The sequence below is a fragment of the Nomascus leucogenys genome, chromosome 18 (assembly GCF_006542625.1).
Source record: "Nomascus leucogenys isolate Asia chromosome 18, Asia_NLE_v1, whole genome shotgun sequence".
Lineage (NCBI taxonomy): Eukaryota > Metazoa > Chordata > Mammalia > Primates > Hylobatidae > Nomascus > Nomascus leucogenys.
The window spans coordinates 20,989,473-20,997,240 of record NC_044398.1 but is presented as its reverse complement, the minus strand read 5'-3'; the positions used below and the strand labels follow the sequence as shown (position 1 = coordinate 20,997,240).

The following is a 7,768-nucleotide window of genomic DNA, read 5'->3' as shown; positions in this document are numbered from 1 at the left end:
CAAACTAAATCTCCCTCTTCCTACTCTCAGCAGCATCCCCCGGGGAGGCCACCAGATGAAGTTCAGACTCTAAGTTGGAGTGCAATGCCCCACGTGCTCTAGCCCTTGCCCACCTCACTTCTGGATACCCTTCTTCCCACACTTGCAAGACTCTCCTCACACCACTCACCCTACCTGAAGGCCCACCCCACAACCCCATCCCCTCCACTTGGTGAATATTACTCACCTTTCAAGACTCAGCTCCATAGCTACTTCCTCTAGGAATTCATTTCTGACCACCCACCCTCAGTGAAAGGTAATGATTCCTGCCAGGGAGCCCTAGGTGACCTGAACTTGCCCCCTGCTCCCTCGCTCCTTGGGAGGGTGCATGTGCTATCCCTATCCCTGTGAACCATCGTGGGGCTTACTGTTTATAGGGCCACCTCTCCCACTCAGTGGTGAGCCCCTTGAGGGCAGGGGACAGCCTGATCCATCTCCCAGCTGTCAGGCCAGCTCCCTAATAAATGTGTCCTGAATGAATGACGGTGTCTCTGAGATGAGAGGAGGAAGGGAAGGCAGGAGGCTGTTGGGGCAGGGGGCTGCTGGAACTCATGGTGCAGGGTGTGTTTGGTCCCATCGTGGTCTCAGAACCTGTCCTCCCATGCCCCAGGAGCTCAGCAGTTGGGCCTGTTGAATCCAATGGGTGCTCTATTCTCTTCCTTTCTCTCAGCTCTGCCTGCCCTGGTCAACGAGCCCACACCTAACGCAGGGTCTCCCTTGTACCGGCCCCATCCCAGGTGATCAGTGGAGATAAGCTGATATTCTGGAAAGAGCACCAACCCGAGTTTAAATTCCACTGACTATGGGTCCTTGAGCAAATTAAATGGCCTCTGTTTTCTCATCTGAACCTCAGTTTCCCCAAATATAATGGGTGATAATTGACTATCTCCCTCACAGGGAAGCCATAGGCATTTGAGATGATAACCATGAAGGGCCTGGCACATCTACTCGAAGATGAGTTGTGCAGGACATGGGAGGTGTGGAACACATTGGGCATTGAAATTTGTCCATTTCAGCCCAGTCCTCCATTTCACAGATGGGAAGCCAGGCCCAGAGAGCAGTTACCTTCCCAAGGTCATGGAGACTGTCAGGGACAGGCCTGCAGGTCTGAGCTGCTTGGTTGTGTTTGTTCCACTGCACCAAGTGGCTGATTTGCAGCCATTGTTGTTTAGCTAAAAATAGTTTAAAATATCTTCTTCCCTCTTCCCCATGGTGGTCCTTGTGCAGAGTTCACCAACAACTCCCCATTCACTACCCTACCCTGGCAAGCCTGCCCCACACCTGGCTGCCCATACCTGCACACACCTCACCTTCATCAGCAAAGATCTATCCACTCCCCAATTTGTGGATCTCCAGGGCTGCAAGGCTGAGGGCACTGAGAGAGGCTGGGGACTTGTGGAGTTGTGGATCCACCTGCCCTCTCTCTCTCACCATCCCCGCCCATGACCCCAAGATCACTCAGCAAGAAGGCCAGACAGACCTGGAGACCAGCTGGGGGGCAGAGGACCCCTTATTCCCTTAGCAAATGTTTGTTGCCCTCCCGTGAAGCTCCAAGCTCTGTGCTAAGCTTTGTGGAGGCAGAGCTAAAACAGTCACTATATGCACCCCAAGATATTCAGGGTTAGGGTAGGTGAAGAGACAAAGCAAGCAAAGAATGAGCTCTTTATGTGAGAGCCAACACTCCTCAAGGCAAACACCAAGAACTGTGGGAATGGGGGCAGCAGGAGTGGGTGGGCACTGGCCTGGGGACACTTCTTCAGGGCTCACAAAATCCTGAGCATCACGGGGCCTGGCAGCAAACCCCAGATCCCCCAGAAAATGCCTGTTATCGGATCAACTTGCAGAGGGAAGCCCAACTTGGTGAGAAGAAAGTAGGGGACCATCCTCTCCCCTCCCCGAACTCTCCCTTTCCCATCCCCCACAGCCCCAGCTCCTGCCCCTCCGCCTCTCACACCATCCTATTAATAACTTGTGATACCATTAGCTTTTGCTGTCACTGGCAATGACAACTCAGAAGCCCCCGAGAGCTGTCTGCAAGGACACAATAAAAGAGAACTCTTAATTAACACCTCCCTTAACTAAATAAATTAATTTTATGCAGTTGTGATGTCAGCAATGTGACTTGCCAATGACTGAGGCCACTTGGACAGACTTGGCAAGGGCTGCAGGGCAGGCTCAGCAGGGTGTTAAGCTCTGCGGGGTGTCAGTGGACAGCAGGGCATGGGCATGAGCGCCAGCCTAGCCTGGCGATGGCATCCCAGGCAGGACAGCAGGGCGGCTGCATGCGGAGCTCCAGAGGGGCAGTCTGGGGACTCAGGGCCTTTCCCAGCTTTGCCTCTACCTCCTGAGTGGCATTAGGCAAGCTTCCTCCCGGGGCCTCTGTTTTTCTTATCTGTAACACGGGCATCCTCTCTTGTTATGCCTGCTTCTCATGGCTGTGGAGAGGATGAGAAGATGCAGGGTAGGAAAGGGGTTATAAACTATAGAGTGTCGTGCATGTGTGAGAAATGCTGATGACACCACCCCCCAGCTGCTAGTCAGTGCTAGCTGGGCAATTCTGTTCTTCCCCTGACAACACACAGACAGAGTGAAATGGCCCCTGGGTCCCTGGGCAGCCCTGAACTTCCCCAAGGACAACTTGGGGACAGGAGGACTTCTTCAAGGTCATCACCCTCAGAAAGCCTTGGTTATCCACCCACTCAGCTTATGTGCTCAGAGCAAATGAGGCCAGGACAGTCAGCCATTCCCAGTGCTCCTATTGGACAGAATCTGCACTGGCCCCAGGTTGACACTGGCCCTGACCTGGAGAGATCTCTGGTCCAGCCCTGAGTTGAGGTCCTGAAGCCAACCCCAGCTGTGCCCAGCCTTGACCAACTTCTTCATTCAGGATCCGCGTGAGCCCCCAGCCATTGCCTGAGCCAGCCCCTGACCTCAACCCCTGGCCAAGCCCCAACCCAGCCCTCCCTGTCACCCTTCAGTTCCAATGCCAGTCCACATGCCCCCACCCCAACCAAGCCTAGGACAGCCCCCTCCTCCCACTCAAAACTACACTGTGCTCCAAACCATGTCAGCCTTGCCTTGGGAAAAAGAGAGAGACCCCAGTGTCCCCAGCAGTTTATACTGTGGGCACCTTCCACAAACCGCAGAGCCCTCCTGCCCACACTATCCCCTCAGCACGTGCCTGTCATTAGCCATTCTTCCCAGTTGGCACTATTTTCAGGCATCTGCACACAGAGACATCTAGCAACTCACCAAAAGCCACACAGCATAGCTGTGGCTGGGCGAGGACTGAGATGGCCACCAAGAGATTCCTAATTCACTCACTCAGCCATTCAGTCACTAAACAAACATGCACTGAGTACCCACATCCATGCCAGGCCCTCGGGGTCAGTTATTGGAAAACAGACATGGCCCCTGCTCTCAAGGGGCTCACAGGCTGGGCAAAGATGAGACTTGTTCCCTGTAACTGCACCAAACTTCTTGCAGTTGCTGCCTCATTCCCTCCCCAACACACACACACACACACACACACACACACACACCACACTCCACCCTCCAGGCTGGCAAAGTGGAGACACACTTGAAATTAGCGTAATGGGCTTGTGGGGGTGGAGGGAGGCCCAGGACCTCTCTGTCCATCTGTGATGCTACCAGGAAAGAGGCCCTTGTTGGTGGCTGTGGGAACACGCAGTGCTGCATCAGTAATTGGGTCCATGTGGGCAGGGGATGAGCAATGATGTCCCCATGTCCCCAAGCACACAGGGTGACTTGCAGTGACCCTGCCTAAAGCCCATATCTCCACAGCCATGATGGAGTAGCAGGCAGCAGCCACTGGGCTGAGGCTGCAGGAGACCTGCCCACCAGGCCTTCCCACGTGTGAGGGCTCTGCACAGGGCAGGATGTCAGGGAGGCTGAGGACAGAAGCCCAGGGGCTGTCCCCAGCTTCTAACATCAGCGGGTCATAGAACTTCCTGCCTCAGCTTCTTGAAATCATGGCATCCTTGACCTCAGGTACCCCTTCCATTGTGCTCTGGCTCTCCCAACTTCTTAGAAGTCTCCTCAACTCCTGGCCCCTTCTGCAGAGGAGGTGGGAGGCAGTGAAATCACGGCATGAAGAGGTGGCGGACCCGAGCTCCAGCCCCTATGCTGCAGGAGCAGCTGTGTGACCTTAGGCAGGTCGTCCAGCCTCATGCACCACCTCAGTGTCTCATCTAAGAAACAAGGCTGTGGGAGCCCTTCCCACAGGGTGGTGGTGACATCAGACTGCCACTGTGCTTGGCTCAAGGCTGGAGGCACAGAAGGTACCCAGCCAACGGGAGTTCCTTCATCTTATCTCACCTGCCACAGAGCCAGTCTCCCAGCACACAGCCCCAAAGCAGCCCCCGAAGTGAGAAGTGCCTTGGGGGTATCTACTGTTCTTTGCTCACCACCCCTCCACAGCCTCCTGTTGGGTGGTCTTCAACTTCTACTTTCCCTCCCCCATGCCCTGACATCTGCCTCCTGCTCCCCATCCCTCACACAGAGCTCTCCTGATGCCTTGAGGCCTCCAGTGCCTCCATTCACAAGGAACTCCAATGGTACAGCCCTAATCTGTGTTCCTTCTTCTGGGCCTCCATATTTTGGAAGCTGGGACTGTTGACCTAAATGTGTCCAAAGAAATGACTTCCTAATGGTGGAATTACGGATATCAGGCATCTTGGTAGGAGGGAGCTTTGAGGATGAGAGCCTTCTTAACACCTCTCCAGTCATACCACATGGCTCCCCTTCAGGGTAACAGTCTTCCTACACAGAGATCAGTGGTTCTGGAATAAAGCCAACAGCTGCCGCCTAGCCCTGAGCATGCTTTGGAACCCACAGCCTGCTCTTGGACAGGAAGGTTCAGCCACAGCAGCCAGGACAGCTGCTGCTTTAAGAACAACTCCTGAGCCCAGAGAAGCATGAAGTGGAGGGGATTGATTTTTAGGTCCTCCTGGAGACTGGGATCCAAAATCAATCCGGCAATTAATAGGCAAGGTGTGAAATGGCTCTGGTTTCAGGCTCCCAGTGTCCCTGGTTGTCTTCCCCAGAGAAGGGGCCCTGCTGCCTCTGTGCATCCTTCCACCCCCCCATGTTCTGCGGCTCTGGTGACAGCTCCTAAGAAGTCCAGCTGGCTGGCCCTCTTCCAGGGCCTTGTCACCTGGACAGGGCCACAGGATAAGCTTGGCCAGCTGGCAGGGCTGGGAAGAGGGAGCAGGCAGCCTGGGTTAGTGGCCAGGGAAGGGAAAGCCAATAGGGGCCCTTTCAAGCCCCTCCATCTCCACCCCTATGTCGCAGGTAAGAAGCAGGACATGGCGGGGGCTTCTAGGGACTCTAAATTTCCAGAGGGCCAGCACCATGGGGGCAAATAACTGCCCATCCTATGCCCTCCAACCACTCTGCTGACCGAGCCTGGTGGACAGGCCCTCCCCCATTGCACAGACAGGCTGCTTGAGCTCCTAAGAATGTGTCCATCCAAGTGCCAAGTGGGTGGAATGGCCCCCAGATGCTCAGAACAGAACTGGACATGGGCTATGAGCCCTTAAGAGAAGGTTTCTTGGAGAGGTAGGGACTCAGCTGAGTGATTGGGGTGAAACCCAGAAAGGCAAAAAGGAGAAAAGTGGCATGCCCAGTGAGGGATGAGTATGTGCCAAGGTCAGGGGATAAGATAAACAGATCACAGGACAGTGCGTGACAGTAGGGGGACAGAATGGCCCAGCTCAAGGGCTGGAGCACAGTAGCCTTCAAGGTGTGGGCAGCTGATGTCAGCAGCCAACTCCCATCCACCCTGCATGCCATGCTGGGGTCACCCCAGACCCACTGATCTACATCTCTTCCTCGTTCTCCAAGAAGCCCCTCTCTCCGGCCAATGGGCCAGCTGTCAATAGCTACATTTACAATCTCCATTATATCTCCATTACCCAAATTTCTTTTCCTCATTTTTCTTACTAAAAGACAGTCTTTAAAAAGGAGTCCCTGAGCTCAGCCCTTTTCCAGCCTCGTTAATTTCATGCCCCACCTCATTTGTTCCAAGGACCTACTTTCCCCTCGCCCGCTGCTGCCTTCCTCCCGCCAGCTATATTCGGATCTCTGCTCCGTCCTCCGTAACCTTGTGTTACGTTACCGCTCAGAGTTCTGCGGGTGTTTTTCTCTGCCAAGGAGCTCTGGACTCAAAGGAACCGCAGAGATTGTCTGTTCACATCCAACCCCCTCCTCATGCCTGAAACTGGAATCCCTTTTCCAGCCCAAGGTTATCTGGTCTCAGTTGCACTCCTGCAAGGACAGGCTGCTGCTCACTGCAGGGCAGCTTTAACTGAGACCAACTTCTTCCAGAAAGGCAGAACCAATCTGCCACTGATTGCCGTTTCCTCTGTGTGTTTTGTCTGAGTCAAGTCTCACAGACAATACTATCAGCCCCCAGGTGCAGGGCTCAGTCATCCCTTTCTTAGAAATCCCTTGGACTAAATGTCCTTTGGTTACCTTGGATGTGCAAGACATGTGACAAAGCACCATCCCTTTCTCACACTGCTGCTGGTGCTGAGACACTCACTCCTGCCCCAGTGCCTCCAGCAGCCACTGGGGAAGAGTGGCAACCTAGAAACTTCTCCTCATTTGAGCTGAAAATCACCTCTTGGCCCTCCCCACCCTCTGGAGCTAGCTCTGCCTTCAGGAATCACCTGGCGCAAGTGGAATTCTCCTTCCTCCAGACAGACATTCAGACCTGGAGAATTCCATCACGTTCCTCCCAAGTCCTGCCCTGGCCTGGCTCTGCAGCCCAGGCACCACCCACTCCTCTCCAAAAGACACGGGGCAGTTCACCAACATTTATCCAAGGGTAGGGTCCCTCACTGGGGCTGAGGTCTGTGCACAGCCAGACCGATGTCAACAGTTAACGCAACGCAAACCTGCACAGGACTTTGGCAGCTGCTCACACTGTTAGTTCGTGTGAAGTCAACAAACGTTCCCAAGTAGATTTTGCACAAACTTCCCTCAAGTTGAGTCATTGGCCCTTCATACCTAGCTGGCAGACTTCACATTTCTCTCTGTTCAATCCCACTTCTTCATTTCACTCAGGAGTCCCAGCCTACAGAAATTCTTTGGGGACCTGTTGTGGCTTCTGTTGGGTGGGCTGTCCCTCTCAGCCTGGTGACATGCCCAGACTGGATCATCAGAGGCTGTCTCTAGCAGGGTAATTGTGAAGAGAGAACCCTGGGGCCCCTGGAAACATATTGTCACCCCAACCCCGCCCAACCACCTTGGCTTGCCAGGGGAAGGAGTTTACTGTGGTTCTGCAGTTTCATAAACTGGTTTGGCGGAGCGGGAGTGTGGGGGTTGGCAAACAAGGACCCCAGCCCCTCAGCACAACACCAAAGTGAGCCAAGGCCTCTGAGTCTGATCCCAACCTGCTCCTGCCCACAGGTCCAGCAGGAGGTGCCAGGAGCGCAGGAAGCAGGTGGAAAAGCTGGGGGCATAGACAACTTTGAGGGTACAGAGAGGCCACGAGGGAGCAAGTTCTGGGGGATCAACTGTTCCTGGCTCCCAGGGAGATATAACCCCCAAATGAGTGCCCAGACCTCAACAGAAGCTGTCTCTCCTCCTCCTTCTGGTTCTTGCTGAGTGAGGGCCCCACCCACTCCCAATTGGAATGGAGGCAGTGGGTGGCCCTCATAGATCATAGACAGAAGCCCCCCCAAACACCCCATAGAAATCAAGG

At 54.4% G+C, this 7,768-nt stretch overlaps 1 long non-coding RNA gene across 1 annotated transcript; it reads right to left on the bottom strand.

Moving 5' to 3' along the window:
* Positions 1-2,113: 2,113 nt before the first annotated feature.
* Positions 2,114-7,199, bottom strand: LOC101178862. The gene is made up of 2 exons (XR_179736.2): positions 7,072-7,199; positions 2,114-2,474 (listed from the first exon to the last, which is right to left on the bottom strand). It is a non-coding gene; the product is annotated as an uncharacterized LOC101178862 (long non-coding RNA).
* Between the last annotated feature and the right edge of the window lie 569 nt (positions 7,200-7,768).